The following is a 20,941-nucleotide window of genomic DNA, read 5'->3' on the forward strand; positions in this document are numbered from 1 at the left end:
GCGCCCCCTTTCCTCTTTCCCCCTTCCCCTTTCCTTCTCCAACAAGGCAAGAGGAGGGAGTCCTACTCCCGGTGGGAGTAGGACTCCTCCAGGCGCACCCCTAGGGCGGGCCGCACCTCCCCCTCTCCCTCCTTTATATACGGGGGCAAGGGGGCACCCGATGAGACACAAGTTGATCTTCGTGATCGTTCCTTAGCCGTGTGCAGTGCCCCCTTCCACCATATTCCATCTCGGTCATATCGTAGCGGTGCTTAGGCGAAGCCCTGCGTCGGTAGAATATCATCACCATCATCATGCCGTCGTGCTGACGAAACTCTCCCTCAACACTCGGCTGGATCGGAGCTCAAGGGACGTCACCGAGTTGAACGTGTGCAGAACTCAAAGGTGTCGTACGTTCGGTACTTGGATCGGTCGGATCGGGAAGACGTACGACTACTTCCTCTACGTTGTGTCAACGCTTTCGTCGCCGGTATACGAGGGTATGTAGACAACACTCTCCCCTCTCGTTGCTATGCATCACCATGATCTTGCGTGTGCGTAGGAATTTTTTTGAAATTACTACGTTCCCCAATAGTGGTATCAAAGCCAGGTTTTATGCGTTGATGTTATATGCACGAGTAGAACACAAGTGAGTTGTGGGCAATATAAGTCATACTGCTTACTAGCATGTCAAACTTTGGTTCGGCGGTATTTTTGGATGAAGCGGCCTGAACTGACATTACGCGTACGCTTACGCGAGACTGGTTCTACCGACGTGCTTTGCACACAGGTGGCTGGCGGGTGTCAGTTTCTCCAACTTTAGTTGAATCGAGTGTGGCTACGCCCGGTCCTTGCGAAGGTTAAAACAACACCAACTTGACAAACTATCGTTGTGGTTTTGATGCGTAGGTAAGAACGGTTCTTGCTAAGCCCGTAGTAGCCACGTAAAACTTGCAACAACAAAGTAGAGGATGTCTAACTTGTTTTTGCAGGGCATGTTGTGATGTGATATGGTCAAGACATGATGCTAAATTTTATTGTATGAGATGATCATGTTTTGTAACCGAGTTCTCGGCAACTGGCAAGAGCCATATGGTTGTCTCTTTATTTTATGCAATGCAATCGCGCTGTAATGCTTTACTCTATCACTAAGCGGTAGCGATAGTCGTGGAAACATAAGATTGGCGAGACGACAACGATGCTACGATGGAGATCAAGGTGTCGCACCGGTGACGATGGTGATCATGATGGTACTTCGGAGATGGAGATCACAAGTACAAGATGATGATGGCCATATCGTATCACTTATATTGATTGCATGTGATGTTTATCTTTTATGCATCTTATCTTTCTTTGATTGACGGTAGCATTATAAGATGATCTCTCACTAAATTTCAAGATAAAAGTGTTCTCCCTGAGTATGCACCGTTGCCAAAGTTCACCGTTCCCAGACATCACGTGATGATCGGGTGTGATAAGCTCTACGTCCATCTACAACGGGTGCAAGCCAGTTTTGCACACACAGAATACTCAGGTTAAACTTGACGAGCCTAGCATATGCAGATATGGCCTCGGAACACTGAGACTGAAAGGTCGAGCATGAATCATATAGTAGATATGATCAACATATTGATGTTCACCATTGAAAGCTACTCCATTTCACGTGATGATCGGTTATGGTTTAGTTGATTTGGATCACGTGATCACTTAGAAGATTAGAGAGATGTCTTTCTAAGTGGGAGTTCTTAAGTAATATGATTAATTGAACTTAAATTTATCATGAACTTAGTACCTGATAGTATCTTGCTTGTCTATGTTTGATTGTAGATAGATTGCCCGTGCTGTTGTTCCGTTGAATTTTAATGCGTTCCTTGAGAAAGCAAAGTTGAAAGGTGATGGTAGCAATTACACGGACTGGGTCCATAACTTGAGGATTATCCTCATTGTTGCACAGAAGAATTACGTCCTAGAAGCACCGCTGGGTGCCAGGCCTGCTGCTGGAGCAACACCAGATGTTATGAATGTCTGGCAGAGCAAAGCTGATGACTACTCGATAGTTCAGTGTGCCATGCTTTATGGCTTAGAATCGGGACTTCAACGACGTTTTGAACATCATGGAGCATATGAGATGTTCCAGGAGTTGAAGTTAATATTTCAAGCAAATGCCCGGATTGAGAGATATGAAGTCTCCAATAAGTTCTATAGCTGCAAGATGGAGGAGAATAGTTCTGTCAGTGAACATATACTCAAAATGTCTAGGTATCATAATCACTTGACTCAACTGGGAGTTAATCTTCCTGTTGATAGTGTCATTGACAGAGTTCTTCAATCACTGCCACCAAGCTACAAGAGCTTCGTTATGAACTATAATATGCAAGGGATGGATAAGATGATTCCCGAGCTCTTCGCAATGTTAAAGGTTGCGGAGGTAGAAATAAAGAAGGAGCATCAAGTGTTGATGGTCAACAAGACCGCCAGTTTCAAGAAAAAGGGCAAAGGGAAGAAGAATGGGAACTTCAAGAAGAACAACAAGCAAGTTGCTGCTCAGGAGAAGAAACCCAAATCTGGACCTAAGCCTGAAACTGAGTGCTTCTACTGCAAGCAGACTGGACACTGGAAGCGGAACTGCCCCAAGTATTTGGCGGATAAAAAGGATGGTAAGGTGAACAAAGGTATATGTGATATACTTGTTATTGATGTGTACCTTACTAGAGCTCGCAGTAGCACGTGGGTATTTGATACTGGTTCTGTTGCTAATATTTGCAACTCAAAACAGGGACTACGGATTAAGCGAACACTGGCGAAGGACAAGGTGATGATGCGCGTGGGAAATGGTTCCAAAGTCGATGTGATCGCAGTCGGCACGCTACCTCTACATCTACCTTCGGGATTAGTATTAGACCTAAAGAATTGTTATTTGGTGCCAGCGTTGAGCATGAACATTATATCTGGATCTTGTTTGATGCGAGACGGTTATTCATTTAAATCAGAGAATAATGGTTGTTTCTATTTATATGAGTAATATCTTTTATGGTCATGCACCCTTGAAGAGTGGTCTATTTTTGATGAATCTCAATAGTAGTGATACACATATTCATAATGTTGAAGCCAAAAGATGCAGAGTTGATAATGATAGTGCAACTTATTTGTGGCACTGCCGTTTAGGTCATATCGGTGTAAAGCGCATGAAGAAACTCCATACTGATGGACTTTTGGAGTCACTTGATTATGAATCACTTGGTACTTGTGAACCGTGCCTCATGGGCAAGATGACTAAAACACCATTCTCCGATACTATGGAGAGAGCAACAGATTTGTTGGAAATCATACATACAGATGTATGTGGTCCGATGAATGTTGAGGCTTGTGGTGGGTATCGTTATTTTCTCACTTTCACAGATGATTTAAGCAAATATGGGTATATCTACTTAATGAAGCATAAGTCTGAAACATTTGAAAAGTTCAAAGAATTTCAGAGTGAAGTTGAAAATCATCGTAACAAGAAAATAAAGTTTCTACGATCTGATCGTGGAGGAGAATATTTGAGTTACGAGTTTGGTCTAGATTTGAAACAATGCGGAATAGTTTCGCAACTCACGCCACCCGGAACACCACAGCGTAATGGTGTGTCCGAATGTCGTAATCGTACTTTACTAGATATGGTGCGATCTATGATGTCTCTTACTGATTTACCGCTATCGTTTTGGGGTTATGCTTTAGAGACGGCTGCATTCACGTTAAATAGGGCACCATCAAAATCCATTGAGACGACGCCTTATGAACTATGGTCTGGCAAGAAACCAAAGTTGTCGTTTCTAAAAGTTTGGGGCTGCGATGCTTATGTGAAAAAGCTTCAACCTGATAAGCTCAAACCCAAATCAGAGAAATGTGTCTTCATAGGATATCCAAAAGAAACTATTGGATACACCTTCTATCAGAGATCCGAAGGCAAGACTTCTGTTGCTAAATTCGGAAACTTTCTAGAGAAGGAGTTTCTCTCGAAAGAAGTGAGTGGGAGGAAAGTAGAACTTGATGAGGTAACTGTACCTGCTCCCTTATTGGAAAGTAGTACATCACAGAAACCGGTTTCTGTGACACCTACACCAATTAGTGAGGAAGCTAATGATGATGATCATGAAACTTCAGAACAGGTTACTACTGAACCTCGTAGATCAGCCAGAGTAAGATCCGCACCAGAGTGGTACGGTAATCCTGTTCTGGAAGTCATGCTACTAGATCATGATGAACCTACGAACTATGAAGAAGCGATGGTGAGCCCAGATTCCGCAAAATGGCTTGAAGCCATGAAATCTGAGATGGGATCCATGTATGAGAACAAAGTATGGACTTTGGTTGCCTTGCCCAAAGATCGGCAAGCAATTGAGAATAAATGGATCTTCAAGAAGAAGACTGGTGCTGACGGTAATGTTACTGTCTACAAAGCTCGACTGGTTGCAAAAGGTTTTCGACAAGTTCAAGGGATTGACTATGATGAGACCTTCTCACCCGTAGCGATGCTTAAGTCTGTCCGAATCATGTTAGCAATTGCCGCATTTTGTGATTATGAAATTTGGCAGATGGATGTCAAAACTGCATTCCTGAATGGATTTCTGGAAGAAGAGTTGTATATGATGCAACCGGAAGGTTTTGTCGATCCGAAGGGAGCTAACAAAGTGTGCAAGCTCCAGCGATCCATTTATGGACTGGTGCAAGCCTCTCAGAGTTGGAATAAACGCTTTGATAGTGTGATCAAAGCATTTGGTTTTGTACAGACTTTTGGAGAAGCCTGTATTTACAAGAAAGTGAGTGGGAGCTCTGTAGCATTTTTGATATTATATGTGGATGACATATTACTGATTGGAAATAATATAGAATTTTTGGATAGCATAAAGGGATACTTGAATAAGAGTTTTTCAATGAAAGACCTCGGAGAAGCTGCTTATATATTGGGCATTAAGATCTATAGAGATAGATCAAGACGCTTAATTGGACTTTCACAAAGCACATACCTTGACAAAGTTTTGAAGAAGTTCAAAATGGATCAAGCAAAGAAAGGGTTCTTGCCTGTGTTACAAGGTGTGAAGTTGAGTAAGACCCAATGTCCGACCACCACAAAAGATAGAGAGAAAATGAAAGATGTTCCCTATGCTTCAGCCATAGGCTCTATCATGTATGCAATGCTGTGTACCAAACCTGATGTGTGCCTTGCTATAAGTCTAGCAGGGAGGTACCAAAGTAATCCAGTAGTGGATCACTGGAGAGCAGTCAAGAACATCCCGAAGTTCCTGAAAAGGACTAAGGATACATTTCTCGTATATGGAGGCGACAAAGAACTCATCGTAAATGGTTACGTTGATGCAAGCTTTGACACTGATCCAGACGATTCTAAATCGCAAACCGGATACGTGTTTATATTGAACGGTGGAGCTGTCAGTTGGTGCAGTTCTAAACAAAGTGTCGTGGTGGGATCTACATGTGAAACGGAGTACATAGCTTCTTCGGAAGCAGCAAATGAAGGAGTCTGGATGAAGGAGTTCATATCCGATCTAGGTGTCATACCTAGTGCATCGGATCCAATGAAAATCTTTGACAATACTGGTGCAATTGCCTTGGCGAAGGAATCCAGATTTCACAAGAGAACCAAGCACATCAAGAGATGCTTCAATTCCATTCGGCATTTAGTCCAAGTGGGAGACATAGAAATTTGCAAGATACATACGGATCTGAATGTTGCAGACCCGCTGACTAAGCCTCTTCCACGAGCAAAACATGATCAACACCAAGGCTCCATTGGTGTTAGAATCATTACTGTGTAATCTAGATTATTGACTCTAGTGCAAGTGGGAGACTGAAGGAAATATGCCCTAGAAGCAATAATAGAGTCATTATTTATTTCCTTATATAATGATAAAAGTTTATTATTCATGCTAGAATTGTATTAACCAGGAAACATAATACATGTGTGAATACATAGAAAACAGAGTGTCACTAGTATGCCTCTACTTGACTAGCTCGTTGATCAAAGATGGTTATGTTTCCTAGCCATAGACATGAGTTGTCATTTGATTAACGGGATCACATCATTAGGAGAATGATGTGATTGACTTGACCCATTCTGTTAGCATAGCACTTGATCGTTTAGTTTGTTGCTATTGCTTTCTTCATAACTTATACATGTTCCTATGACTATGAGATTATGCAACTCCCGTTTACCGGAGGAACACTTTGTGTGCTACCAAACGTCACAACGTAACTGGGTGATTATAAAGGTGCTCTACAGGTGTCTCCGAAGGTACTTGTTGGGTTGGCGTATTTCGAGATTAGGATTTGTCACTCCGATTGTCGGAGAGGTATCTCTGGGCCCTCTCGATAATGCACATCACTCAAGCCTTGCAAACATTGCAACTAATAAGTTAGTTACGGGATGATGCATTACGGAACGAGTAAAGAGACTTGCCAGTAACGAGATTGAACTAGGTATTGAGATACCGACGATCAAATCTCGGGCAAGTAACATACCGATGACAAAGGGAACAACGTATGTTGTTATGCGGTCTGACCGATAAAGATCTTCATAGAATATGTAGGAGCCAATATGAGCATCCAGGTTCCGCTATTGGTTATTGACCGGAGACGTGTCTCGGTCATGTCTACATAGTTCTCGAAATCGTAGGGTCCGCACGCTTAAAGTTTGGTGAGGATCGTAATTAGGGTTTTTGTGTTTTGATGTACCAAAGGTTGTTCGAAGTCCCGAATGTGATCACGGACATGACGAGGAGTCTCAAAAGGGTTGAGACATAATGATTGATATATTGGAAGCCTATATTTGGATATCAGAAACGTTCCGGGTGAAATCGGGATTTTACCGGAGCACCGGGGGGTTACCAGAACCCCCTGGGTGTTAATGGGCCTACATGGGCCCTAAGGGAGAAGAGGAGGGCCGGCCAGGGCAGGCCGCGCGCCCCCTCCCCCCTTGTCCAAATAGGACAAGGAAGGGGGGGGGCGCCCCCCTTTCCTCTTTCCCCCTTCCCCTTTCCTTCTCCAACAAGGCAAGAGGGGGGAGTCCCACTCCCGTTGGGAGTAGGACTCCTCCAGGCGCACCCCTAGGGCCGGCCGCACCTCCCCCTCTCCCTCCTTTATATACGGGGGCAAGGGGGCACCCCATGAGACACAAGTTGATCTTCGTGATCATTCCTTAGCCGTGTGCGGTGCCCCCTTCCACCATATTCCACCTCGGTCATATCGTAGCGGTGCTTAGGCGAAGCCCTGCGTGGGTAGAACATCATCACCATCATCACGCCGTCGTGCTAACAAAAATCTCCCTCAACACTCGGCTGGATCGGAGCTCGAGGGACGTCACCGAGTTGAACGTGTGCAGAACTCGGAGGTGCCGTACGTTCGGTACTTGGATCGGTCGGATCGGGAAGACGTACTACTACTTCCTCTATGTTGTGTCAATGCTTCCGTTGCCGGTCTACGAGGGTACGTAGACAACACTCTCCCCTCTCGTTGCTATGCATCACCGTGATCTTGCGTGTGCGTAGGATTTTTTTTGAAATTAGTACGTTCTCCAACAACCTGCACAGTATCATCGGCACCTGCAAAACTGGTTTTGGAAGTAATCTGTGAGCCACGGGGACTCAGCAATCTCACACCCTTGCGATCAAGACTATTTAAGCTTATGGGTAGGGAAAAAGTAGTGAGATGGAGCTGCAGCAAGCACTAGCATATATGGTGGCTTACTTACGCAAAAGAGAGCGAGGAGAGAAAGCAAAGCACGGTCGCAAACTAGAAGTGATCAAGAAGTGATCCTGAAACTACTTACGTTCAAGCATAACTCCAACACCGTGTTCACTTCCCGGACCCCGCCGGAAAGAGACCATCACGGCTACACACGCGGTTGATGCATTTTAATTAAGATAAGTTTCAGGTTTTCTACAACCAGACATTAACAAATTCCCATCTGCCCATAACCGCAGTCACGACTTTCGAAAGTTCAAATCCCTGCAGGGGTGTCCCAACTTAGCCCATCACAAGCTCTCACGGTCAACGGAGGATATTCCTTCTCCCAGGAAGACCCGATCAGGTTCGGAATCCCGGTTACAAGACATTTCGACAATAGTAAAACAAGACTAGCAAAGCCACCCGAATGTGCTGACAAATCCTGATAGGAGCTGCACATATCTCGTTCTCAGGGCACACCGGATTGTCCAAGGTTCCGGTAGGCTAGCCCAGAGTTGCCCCTGGTGGCCGCCGGCAGCTGACAGGTTGGACCAACACTCAGAGGAGCACTGGCCCGGGGGGGGGGGGTTAAAATAAAGATGACCCTTGGGTTGGCCGACCAAAGGGAAAAAAGGCTAGGTGGCAAATGGTAAAACCAATGTTGGTCCTTGCTGGAGGAGTTTTATTCATGGCAAACTGTCAAGGGGTTCCCATTATAACCCAACCGTGTAAGGAACGCAAAATCAAGGAACATAACACCGGTATGACGAAAACTAGGGCGGCAAGAGTGGAACAAAACACCAGGCATAAGGCCGAGCCTTCCACCGTTTACCAAGTATATAGATGCATTAATTAAATAAGAGATATTGTGATATCCCAACAATAAACATGTTCCAACAAGGAACAAACTCCGATCTTCACCTGCAACTAACAACACTATAAGAGGGGCTAAGCAAAGCGGTAACATAGCCAAACAACAGTTTGCTAGGACAAGGTGGGTTGGAGGCTTGGCTTAGCAATATGGGGGGCATGAAATAGCAAGTGATAGGTATCGCGTCATAGCCATAGCAAAAGAGCGAGCAACTAGCAAGCAAAGATAGAAGTGATTTCGAGGGTATGGTCATCTTGCCTGCAAAGTTCTCCGAGAAGACGAAAGCTTGATCCTCGTAAACGTACTCGACGGGTTCCTCGAACACGAACTCGTCTCTCGGCTCTACCCAAAGCAAGAATACCAGCAAAGGGAGACACAATCAACCACGGTGCAATGCACAAGCAACATGATGCAAAACATGGCATGATATGCGGGAAGTGATATGCAATGCATATGCGTGCTACGGAAGGGAAAGATTGAACCAGGCCTTAACTTGGCAAACCAAGATTGCCGCTGGAAAGATGAGTTGATTTCGGTCAAAATCGATATAAAGATCACCGGAATTGGATGCATGGTTTGCAAATGGCAAGCAAAACAAATATGGCACCGATCTGCGGTTAACAGCACGAGGCCTTCTAAAAGCAGCAAGAACAACAAGCTACTGCACTCCAACATAACAACAAAGCACATGGCAGTAATCCACTCAAGATGCTTGACAAAAGATGAACACTGAGCTACGGCTAAATCACACAATAGCAGGTTGAAACAAGCATGGCAAAAGTGCAAAAGATATCAGGTTACAAACTTAGTGAAAAATAACCACATGTCAGGAATTTAACATCAGGAAGTAATGTTTAGAGCAAGATAACTACATGCTACAGGAACATATCATGGCAAAGCAAGGCATGGCATGAAGCTACTCAAAGCATATAAGAAAAGTCCCTCACTGACCATAAGCCAAAAGGGATCAGAAGATACAATGGCAACCATGTAAACATAACAAGTTTCGTTAACAGATTCAGACTCAGCAGAAAACTGGAACATGGCAAAACAGATTCACGTAGGCATGTTTGCAAGCTCGATGCACTTACCACAAGGCATTGCATGACAAACTAAGCATACACCCAGCAAGTATACATGGCATAGAAGCTAAACATGTCAAGAACAACCACATAGCATGCACGGATCAACTACAACAACCTCGGCAAAATTGATTAACATGTAAACAATCTGCCAGGAACATTTTATAGCAAAAGTAGAGCAAGATTGAGTCATGCTAGGGTGCTCCATAATTTCAAACAAAGACATGGATGGATATAGCATCACAATATCTCTAAAACATCCTTACTGAACATACTCAAACAAGGCATGGATCACTCTGTAGCAACATAAATACATGGCATAAAAATAACAGCAGGAAAAGGACTTAGTGAAATTCTAAGTCCCTGAAATCAGCAACATTACGAGAGCTACTTTGCATGCTTGTGCTAGTCACCACATTGATCAAAAAAATACATGTCATACACCCCTGTAAAGATGGCATGGCATACTTCAAAACACATGTAGGGCTCAAGTTCATAGGAGGCACACATTAAACATGGCAAAAATGACAAATGTCCAATTACTAGTAAGAATCTGAAACTAACATCACATAGCACTCTTGAAACAGCATTTAGGGCATTAAGATGAACTCAATTGAACATGGTGCAATGGAATGAAATGAAGTACTCATCGAAACGAACAATTTGATATGCTACACGTCCAAAACGGAGCCACGGGTGCAAAGTTATGATGCGATGAAGTATGCTCAAAATTACTGGGACTTAGGGAAAAATCAACCTCTCCGAGAAAGTCAACGGGCGAACGAAGAGATCCGGGATGGAGGGAACCGGGACACGTCGGTGTTTGGATGAGATCCCGGCGGATCTCATCCCGATCCACCGGATCTCGCCGGAGAAGATGACGACGGCCGGAGGGAGGTCGCCGGGGCGCGGAGTCGGTCACCGGAAGCGGGCGCGCCGGCGAAGGGTGGTGCGGGTTGAGCGCGCAAGGCGGCGCAGCCGGATGGCACGGAGGTGGAGGCGCGGGTTGAGTGGCGACGGGGTTGGCGAGCGGCGCGGGGCGAAGCGCTGGCAGCGGCGGCGGAGCACTGCCGGCGAGCGAGGCGATGGTGCAAGCGCGTGGTCGGGCGGCGGGGTCGCGGGCTCCCTCCGCGGGTGGCGGCGGAGGCCGGTTGGGCCCCGCGGGCCTGATCCGGGCTCGGCGGGCCTGCGGCGGCGCGCGGTGGACAGAGGAGGGCGGCAGGGACACGTGGCGGCGGCTGAGTGGAGGAGCGAGGCGGCAGGCTGACATGGCATCTCCTGATTGGCCGGTGTGATGTGGCGGCGGCGAGCGGACATGTCCGGCGCGGGAAGAAATGTCCGGCGGCGCGAGGAGCGGGGCTAGGGTTTGATCTGCGCGGAATTTTCGGAGGAGAGCACAAATATATAGGTAGAGAGAGCTAGGAGAGTCCGAATGAGGTGCGGTTTTCGGCCACGCGATCGTGATCGAACGATCGAGAGGATGGAGGGGGTTTAGGTGGGTTTTGGGCCACTTAGGAGGGGGTGTTGGGCTGCAACACACACGAGGCCTTTATGGTTCCTCGGTTAACCGTTGGAGTATCAAACAAAGTCCAAATGGCACGAAACTTGACAGGCGGTCTACCGGTAGTAAACCAAGGCCGCATGACAAGTCTCGGTCCAATCCGAGAACGTTTAACACCCGCACATGAAAAGAGGCAAAAGGGAGCACCGGATGACATAGGAGCGTCGGATTGAGAAACAGACAATGGGGAAAATGCTCGGATGCATGAGACCAACACGTATGCAAATGTGATGCACATGATGACATGATATGAAATGCATGACACGCAAGAAAATGACAAGGCAACAACAACGAATAACTGGAAGACACCTGGCACATCGTTCTCGGGGCGTTACATGATGATTTGCTTATTGATAAAACTAGTGATGAGAACTATAATGAACTTGCTAGTAATCATGCTAATCAAGATGAAACGAATGGCAATGATAAGAAGGAGATTGAGCGTCTAACTAAAGAACTAAAAACTCTTAAGTTAGCTCATGAAACAACTCAAGAGGATCATAGAGAGCTCCTAAGAACTCATGAGAAGCTATGCTTCAAGAAGCTAAATTTAGAGCATGAGCATGAGTTTATAAAAGCAATCAATGATGATCTTCGAAAGAAGATTTCTTCTTACATTGCCAAATGTATCCTCTTCTCTACTTATATGCCACAAGTAAAATCTTGTAACAAGATCAAGAAAGATTCTTCTTCTATTATTAACAACAACCATGCTAAATCTAATGTTGTTGCTTCTAGTAATTATCTTGATTCCACTAATGATTATCTTAGCCAAGTTACACTTGAGCAAGAAAATAGTTTGTTGAAAGGAATTATAGAGAAAGGTGTTTACAAGAGCCTTGCCGGGAGTACAATTTGAGGAAATTGTATGCAAGCAAGGAAGACACCGGAAGAATCAAGGTGTTGGTTCTGAACGAAAGTTCAATACCAATGGAGTTGAATGGGAAGAATATCAGTACCCAAAGATGAAGTTTGTTCCTCAAAAATAGAAGTATGAACCCACTTCTTTTAAGGGAACATAAGATCAAGATGGTCTTCCACCACAAGACCACAAGCTAAAAGGCAAGGACAAGCTTCAAGAAGAGATTGACTCATTTGAAGAAGCACCCAAAGCCATGGTCAAGTGGGTTCCCAAGACTTCATCAAGCTCTACTTCATCAAGTTTGACTACAACTCCAAGGACTCCCATCAAGTTGATGTGGATCCCAAAGAAGAATAACTAGAGTGTTCTTGAGGGTGACTTCGCCAACATATTTCACTCATATTCATTTTGGCAAGGACTTGTGCAATCAACTTTGACATCTTCACTAGTTCATGGAGTCACAAACCCACTTGTTGGTAAGAACAGGGAGAAGGTAACTCAATGCTTTCATGGACATCATCATATGTGCATTTCACACTATGTCTATGGATATCCTTGTATGTTCCTTGTGGTACTAACCCATGTAGGTGTTGAAAGAGCAAAACTCCAAAGGATTGCTCTGAACTCTTGATGGACAACATCAACATTGAGCATCCACATCTTCACTATCTATATGAAGTCATCATCGACAAAACCCAAGGTTAGTTCATGCCTCCTAGGGGGGATATCACATCTAGGGGGAGCTTTGCTCTAAAAATTAAGATAAAGCAACTCTAATGGTGTGAACACATTAATGCTTTATGTAAAAGTGGTAACCCCACTTGTGCTTAAACGATTAGTATGACCTATGATCAAATGTTCTTATTCGACTCCTAAGTCAATATAATCATATATAGATGACCTAGTCATCGCCAATTGCTTGATAGATGCTAGTATTGGTTGTGCGTGTTTGACTCATATTTCATTTGCCATTTTATTGTGTGAGCATGTTGGTTTGCACATTTTCTTCATTTGAGGATATCCATTTGTTGTTTTGATTGTCTTGATTTTTCTGGTCAAGTGGATGTACAAGAATGCCTAAGAACCTTCTCTAGCTATCTATGCTTTCTTGTCTCAAATTCTATTCATGCTACATCACAAAAATTGAACAAGTCCTTTTTTGGACCCTCCGGGTGAGGCGCACTCGGAGCCACTGATACGTCTCCAACGTATCTATATTTTTTTATTGTTCCATGCTGTTATATTATCAATCTTGTATGTTCTATAATCATTTTATATAATTTTTTGTTACTAACCTATTAATATAGTGCCTAGTGCCAGTTGTTGTTTTTTGCATGTTTTTTACATCGCAGGAAATCAATACCAAACGGAGTCCAAATGCAATGAAACTTTACGGAGATTTCTTTGGACCAGAAGACACCCAATGGGCCAAGGCAGCGCCTGGGGGGTGCTGCGAGGGGAGCACAACCCACCAGGGCACGCCAGGAGGCCCGGGCGCGCCCTAGTGGGTTGTGCCCACCTCGGGTTCCCCCTAGACCACCTCTTTGCTCTATAAATACCCCAATATTCCACAAACCCTAGGGGAGTCGACGAAAATCAATTCCGGTTGCCGCAGAGTCCAGAACCACCAGACCAATCTAGAGACCATCACGGAGGGGTTCACCACTTCCATTGGTGCCTCTCCGATGATGCGTGAGTAGTTCTTTGTAGACCTTTGGGTTCGTAGTTAGTAGCTAGATGGCTTCCTCTCTCTCGTTTGATTCTCAATACAATGGTCTCTTGGAGATCTATATGATGCAACTCTTTTTGCGGTGTGTTTGTTGGGATCTGATGAACTTTGAGTTTATGATCAGATCTATCTTTTTATATCCATGGAAGTTATTTGAGTTTCTTTGATCTCTTATATGCATGATTGCTTATAGCCTCGTATTTATTCTCCGATATTTGGGTTTTGTTTGGCCAACTTGATCTATTTATCTTTCAATGGGAAGAGGTGATTTGTAGTGGGTTCGATCTTACGGTGCTTGATCCCAGTGACAGAAGGGGAACCAACACGTATGTATCGTTGCTACTAAGGATAAAACGATGGGGTCTATCTCTACATAGATAGATCTTGTCTACATCATGTCATCGTTCTTGTTGTATTACTCCATTTCTCCATGAACTTAATACACTAGATGCATGCTGGATAGCGGTCGATGTGTGGAGTAATAGTAGTAGATGCAGGCAGGAGTCGGTCTACTAATCTTGGACGTGATGCCTATGTAATGATCATTGCCTGGATATCGTCATGATTATTTGAAGTTCTATCAATTTCCCAATAGTAATTTGTTCACCCACCATTTTCTATTTTTCTCGAGAGAAGCCACTAGTGAAACCTACGCCCCCCGGTTCTCTTTCTCATATTATTTGCCTTTGCGGTCTATTTTATTTGCCTTTTATTTTCAGATCTATTGAACCAAAAATACAAAAATACCTTGCTGCAATTTATTTTATTTGGCGTTCGATCTATCAATATTTACAACTCTCTCATGTCCATTTGCCAATTTCTGGCACCGTTACCCGAAAGGGATTGACAACCCCTTTTACACGTGGGTTGCGAGTATTTATTATTTGTGTGCAGGGGCTATTTATGTTGTGTTGCTTGGTTCTCCTACTGGTTCGATAACCTTGGTTTCATATCCGAGGGAAATACCTACCGCCGCTATGCTGCATCATCCATTCCGCTTTGGGGAAATACCGACGTAGCTTCAAGCGACATCAGCCACCGATCAGAAAGGGCTGATCTCCAAAACCTTCAAATTTGCTATCTGTGTGACCAATTCACTCCTACTCAGACTCACCGAAACAGTTTGATTGATCTACGCTTTTTATCTCGGTGCTATCGACTAGACCAACTCGGTGTCATCGATTTGCTGTAACTGCACACAATGACATGTCTCGGTGCCATAGATTTGTTCCATTCAGTGCCACCGACAACAGCTGGGTATATATATATATAGGACAGGGCTATTCTGTTACTAGTAACAGAATAATATTATGTTACCCTCGGTCCCTATAAGGGCGCGACGCGCACACCTGTAGAATCTCCCCGACCCGCCCCCAAACTACCCGGCTCCTTCCGCCGGAGGCAGTCATCGTGGGCGAGCGAGCGACGGCGGCAGCCAGAGCAAGGGAGCCCATGGCGCCGTGACGGGTCGCTCCTCCAACCCACGTGCTGCTGCCGGCTGGCCGTCTGCACGCCTCCCCGCCGACGGGCTCGCCAGCACCTCCCCGCGTGCCTTCCCTCCGACGGGCGCCGGCCCCTACCCGCGCACCTCCCCGTCGATGGGTGCCGGATCCTCCCCGCTCGCCCCCCTCCGACGAGCTCGCCGGCCCGTCCCCGCCTCCGGCGGCTGCCGCGCGCCATCCCAGCCTTCCTCTGCCGCTGCGCACCGCCATCCCCGCCTGACGGGGCCGTGATCCGCCACCTCCTGCCTCCCTCCGTCGCCGGGGCTCCTTCTCCGGGGCAGTGATCCCCGCAAGACGTTGCATCAATGGCGCCGCCTCCCAAGAACATGCCAGTATGCCGACCACGAGAGGAAGAAGAAGAAGTTCAACAACCATCGATGCAAGTTCAACTTGAGGTAATGTCTACACAGTAAGTTCAATGATACATAAACTAGGAGTACTTCTAGTGTAGTTGCATAAGTTATAGATGAACAAAAGAGAAGACATGCATCAGTTATATATATATATATATATATATATATATATATATGCATATCCATACATCTCTGAAGTTCAATGTTCAGTTTACAAAGCAGTGCTAAAAAACAGTACATCAGTGTGTAACATGTACGGTTATACTGTTCGACTGAAAACGGAACCAGATACAAAATAGAGAACAATAGTTTAAATAACAACCATCGATGCAAGTTCAACTTGTACAATGCCTTCAGTGCATGACATGTTACCCATAGCATGTATACGAGAAAAATGCCGAAAAGATTAATCCCAAAACTGTTGAATATCATTGCAGAAGCGAGCAAGGCGGCGCACGCAGCGAGCGTTTGATGAGCCAAGCAGATATGGGGCACCACCTGGTTGGGTAACACCAGAAATACCACCTGGATACTTCAACAATACATGCAGATTTCAAGATACACCAGAATCATCAGAAGCACAGACAAGTTTTCCTATGCAGCAAACACCAATATCTGGGAATACAAGCTTTGTCACTCGTGGGTTGCAACAAGGCCAACAATATCCCCAACAACAAATGTTTTCCTTCCCTAGCGCATGCAGAAAGCCAAGGACAGGAAGCCGTGGATGGGTTGCAACAAGGCTTCCACCAGTCGCTCCGTCAACATCAATCATCCGTGCTGCAAAAGCGGTTGTGACGAGAAGACCAGGCCAAAGAGACATAAATTTTGGACGCTCTAGCCGGTTCCAAAGTACAAGATATGAGCCATATAGACAGGAGCAACCTCACAATGAACCTGAGGGGAGATGGCCGTATAATGAGAGACGGGGATCTTCGTCAACATTGCTCCCTCCAAGAGATGCATTGCTGCATGTGCCAAGGGTGACACCACCCGCGCCCATACACCAGGGTGAACAGCAAACACCGGAGGCAGCACAGAGCTATACACATGTAAGTATCCATATAGAAAAAAACCATACAAGCACAATCCATACCATGGTACTGTGACCACCCCATCTAAACATTTTCATAACTACATTTTTGTTTGCACACTGTTGCGTGAAGCCACCTAACATTGAAGCTTATGTTCTGCCAAGGCTAGAGATGCGCTTTGAAACTTTTGAAGAAGCAAAGAACTTCTACAACCTCTATGAGAAGCACGCGGGTTTTGCTATCAGGGAAGGCTCCAAGTTTAAGACCAGATCCTACCTTTATTGCACGTGCTATGGAGTCTATCATTAGAAGGTGTCTGAAGCAAATAGACAGCGGAACAAAACGACAGCCAGGACTAACTGCGGGGCTAAAATGAGGCTGAAGATTGAAAAGGATGGAACACTTGTCATAAAAGAGATAGTCTGGGAACACAACCACATGCTACAGCTCACTCCACAAATGCTTGTCTTCTTGCACTCCCACAAAAACTTTGACAAAACAATCTTGGAGTACATCAAGTACCTGCAGTTCAAAGGCATTGAACACGCGTAAATCATGAGCATACTGGGCAGTGATGACCCTGGTAGCTACTTCCTCGAAATGAATGCCAAAGACCTGATTAACCTGTAAGTACAAACTTGTTCTCCTCCCATAAACCGCCTATGTCTTTTTTCCTCTGTCAGTACAAACATATTACACAATGCATGACCTGACGCCAGTTCAACATGCATTTTTGAATGACTGTTCACTTTTAATATCCAGGAAGCAAAAAATTCAAGGATGGATGATGTGGACGATGTCCTAAAGACTGTCAACTTCTTTAAGGAGATGAAAGCTATAAACAGGGAATTCTTCTATGACATGCAACTCGATGAGTCCGACAGAGTTAAGAACATATTCTGGGCGCATGCAAGCTGTCGAGGGGCCTATCAGGACTTCGGTGACTGCGTAACATTTGACACCACATATAAGACCAACAAGTACCATATGCCACTTGGGGTGTTTGTCGGTACTAACAACCACTTCCAGACTACATTCTTTGGTTTCGCCCCGATAAGAGATGAGGATGCAGAATCATTCAGATGGCTATTCAAGACGTTTTTAAGGTGCATGAGAGGGAAGGCTCCTACATGCATCCTCACAGGTACAACCGCAAAAACCACCCCCAACCACCACCACCACCCGCTTCCCCCAAAAAACTAAAAGGAAAATAACACGTTAAAAAATGTTTGTGTCAGTTCTATTTGTAGATATGCACTAACATATGCTGACCACTCCACATCTCTTTTCTCATTACCAGACTAGTGCCCGGCAATGGCTTTGGCGATACCAAAAGTTTTCAAGAACACAGTACACAAGCTGTGCCACTGACACATTATGAAGAAGTACAGGGAACACCTCGCATACCCGTACTACCTGCACGAAGACTTCAAAGAAGTATTCTCATCAATCCTCAACTGGCCCCTCATGCCAACTGAGTTTGAGGATGCCTGGAAAGGACTCATCGATAGGTACAACCTCCATGATGATGCCACGATGCTGGCCATGTGGAACGAGCGTGAGAAATGGATATCAGCCTACTTCAAAGAAATTTTTTGCGCCAAAATGACATCCACACAGCGAAGTGAGAGCATGAAGTATGTGCTCAAGAAGAACTTTGTAAGTGAGAGACAAAACCTACACCGGTTTGTCAGCCAGGTAAACTCCTGCGTCAAAACCAGGAGACAGACAGAGAACCAAGAGACAATGGGTAACATGGTATAGCTCTATCACCTGTCGTGAGACAAAAAAACATGCTTACTAAAGTAAAACTTTATTAGTTAGACAAGTTTTTGCTGCGAGAAAACTAACAATTTGGTCATCATTCTTGCATGTGCAGAAGGAACAAAACACGCTGACCTTCTATGGGTTTGACACCCAGATGGCAAAGGTTTACTCGTGAGCTGTGTACAGCAAGATCAAAAAAGGCTAAAACTGAGCACACTCTTCACGACGACAGAGACGGAAGAGCCCACAAAGTACCTCATGCGCTACAATAACCCGCAAAAACTGTCTGCATGGTCTCAGCATGTGTTCCAGGTGGTTGCAGACCCTGTGGGATAATCATATGAGTGCGAGTGCAGGCTATGGGACCACACAGGTGAGGACTGCAAAAAAAGATGTTACATATTGTACTACTTTATTTGCAAAGTTTTTGTTCGAATGAAATGACAAAATACATGCACCTCTTCCTAAAACAAAATACAGGTCTTTTCTGCGTGCATGTCCTGTGCATGATGCAGACAATTAAGGCTCCTAGCGTTCCAGAGAAATATATCCTCAGGAGATACACCAAACGCCCGAACATCCAGCCAACATTCGACATAAATGACTTGAGGACAGTAGCGTCAAACAAGGCATCCCAATACTGCATTGAAAGCTCACTGCTGACGCTCAACATGAGGGTGCACAGAAAAAGTTTGAGAAGCCAAGAGCAAATGGCGAGGTCGCGGGTCGTCATGGACAAACTTGAACAAGAACTCGATGCCATGCATTCTGCTGAAAATGGAGGTGTGGCGGACAATGATGCCATTGAGAAGGATATTGCTACAATGTTATCCGAGATGAATCATATGGGAGCTGTTGACCCGTTCGACAACGAGGAAGAGGAGCAGCAGCAACCAGAGCTTGCCCATGTGCACACTCAAGATCACCAACAAGCTCACATGCGAGATCATGAGCTTGATGGTGCTGTAGGCGAACGACATGACAACAGCACATCCTAGCAGCAGCACCAGGAAAGAGTGATTAAACCACCCATATTCTCAAACACAAAGGGGAGGAAGAGCAAGACGCAGGCAGCAAAAGCAGCGAAAGCAGCAGCCAAAAAGCCGCCACGCCCCATCAAACGTGTGGAATTTGGCCCGGATGGCAAACCTCTCGGGATAAGGGCATGCGGATTCTGCAATGTCGTGAGAAACCATAACTACCGCACATGCCCACTCCGCACAGATGGCACTACCAACAAGCACAAGCAGATTGGAGCCACCCAGGTTTCTACCAATGGAGACAACACACATAACAGCGACACTTGCCGCAAGTGTGGGGGAACTGACGGGCATAATGCCCGCACGTGCAAAGTGGGAAAGGAGGTCATTGGCGCTGAACAAACACAGGGCAAGGTGCAGAGTTCTAAAAAATCAAATGAAGATGATGAAGAAGAAGAGTTTGACGAGAATGACGACCAATCAGACGAAGACAATGAAGATGACACTGTCGGGGATGAGGAAACTGAAATTGACGATGAAGTTGCCAAGGCTCAACCAGGAAAGGGCGCCGGCAAGGCACAACATTCGGGGCCAGTTAGGAGAAGCTCAAGGCTGAACACCTAAAAAACACATAGTGGTCTCAGTTGCCTCGGCACACAATGAGGAAACATGTCAGAAACACTATCGTTACCAAAACTTATTTAGCTTTATCGTCGATCTCTCGATCAGTACTATAGTTAAGATATAATTTGTGATTTGTGCCTGTTGAACCAGTGACATTATTATGTAAACCAATTGATGATCCTTTTGAATGCAGTCAGAAATAAATTTGAAAAAACTTATCTGGATTTACCTGACGCAAACGCTACTGTCGACCAGTAACTCAGCAGCAAAAAAAATGTCAAGGAAAATTTAAACTCCTATAGTACATCAGTACTGATAGTTCTCAGTCGTCAGTACAAAGACATAGTACACATCAGTACTGATATAATTTGTGATTTGTGCCCGCTGGAGCAGTCACATTATTACGTAAAACATTTGATAATCCTTTTGAACGCAGTCACAAAATACATTTGTACTGACGAAAAACACTATTGTCGACCAGTCGTCAGTACAAAGGCAGAGTAAAACAAACACACCCGTGAACACCTCAAAAAAACATCGATTTGAAAAAAATAAAGCTATGTCTGCTTCTGCCAGTCCCAATTCAGAAAGACCATCAGTACATAAAAATAATTACCTCAAACAAAAATGCGAATATAATACATTCTGTACTGATGAAAATCTAATTTATCTGTAAAAAATACTCAGAGATTATCTTGATATAAACAATCCTTTAAAAAATACAAAAATTGTTTTAAAAAACATTAGCATCACACATAGTCTCATTGGTATTTGGTAAGTTCAATTACACTTTAATCACCAGTCCAAGTACCACAGTAGAGGAGTACATACCTCCATCATCACCAACCCTGACATATGCAAGTGGGATGAGCAGC

The sequence above is a fragment of the Triticum dicoccoides genome, chromosome 1A (genome assembly GCF_002162155.2).
Source record: "Triticum dicoccoides isolate Atlit2015 ecotype Zavitan chromosome 1A, WEW_v2.0, whole genome shotgun sequence".
NCBI classification, from domain to species: Eukaryota; Viridiplantae; Streptophyta; class Magnoliopsida; order Poales; family Poaceae; genus Triticum; species Triticum dicoccoides.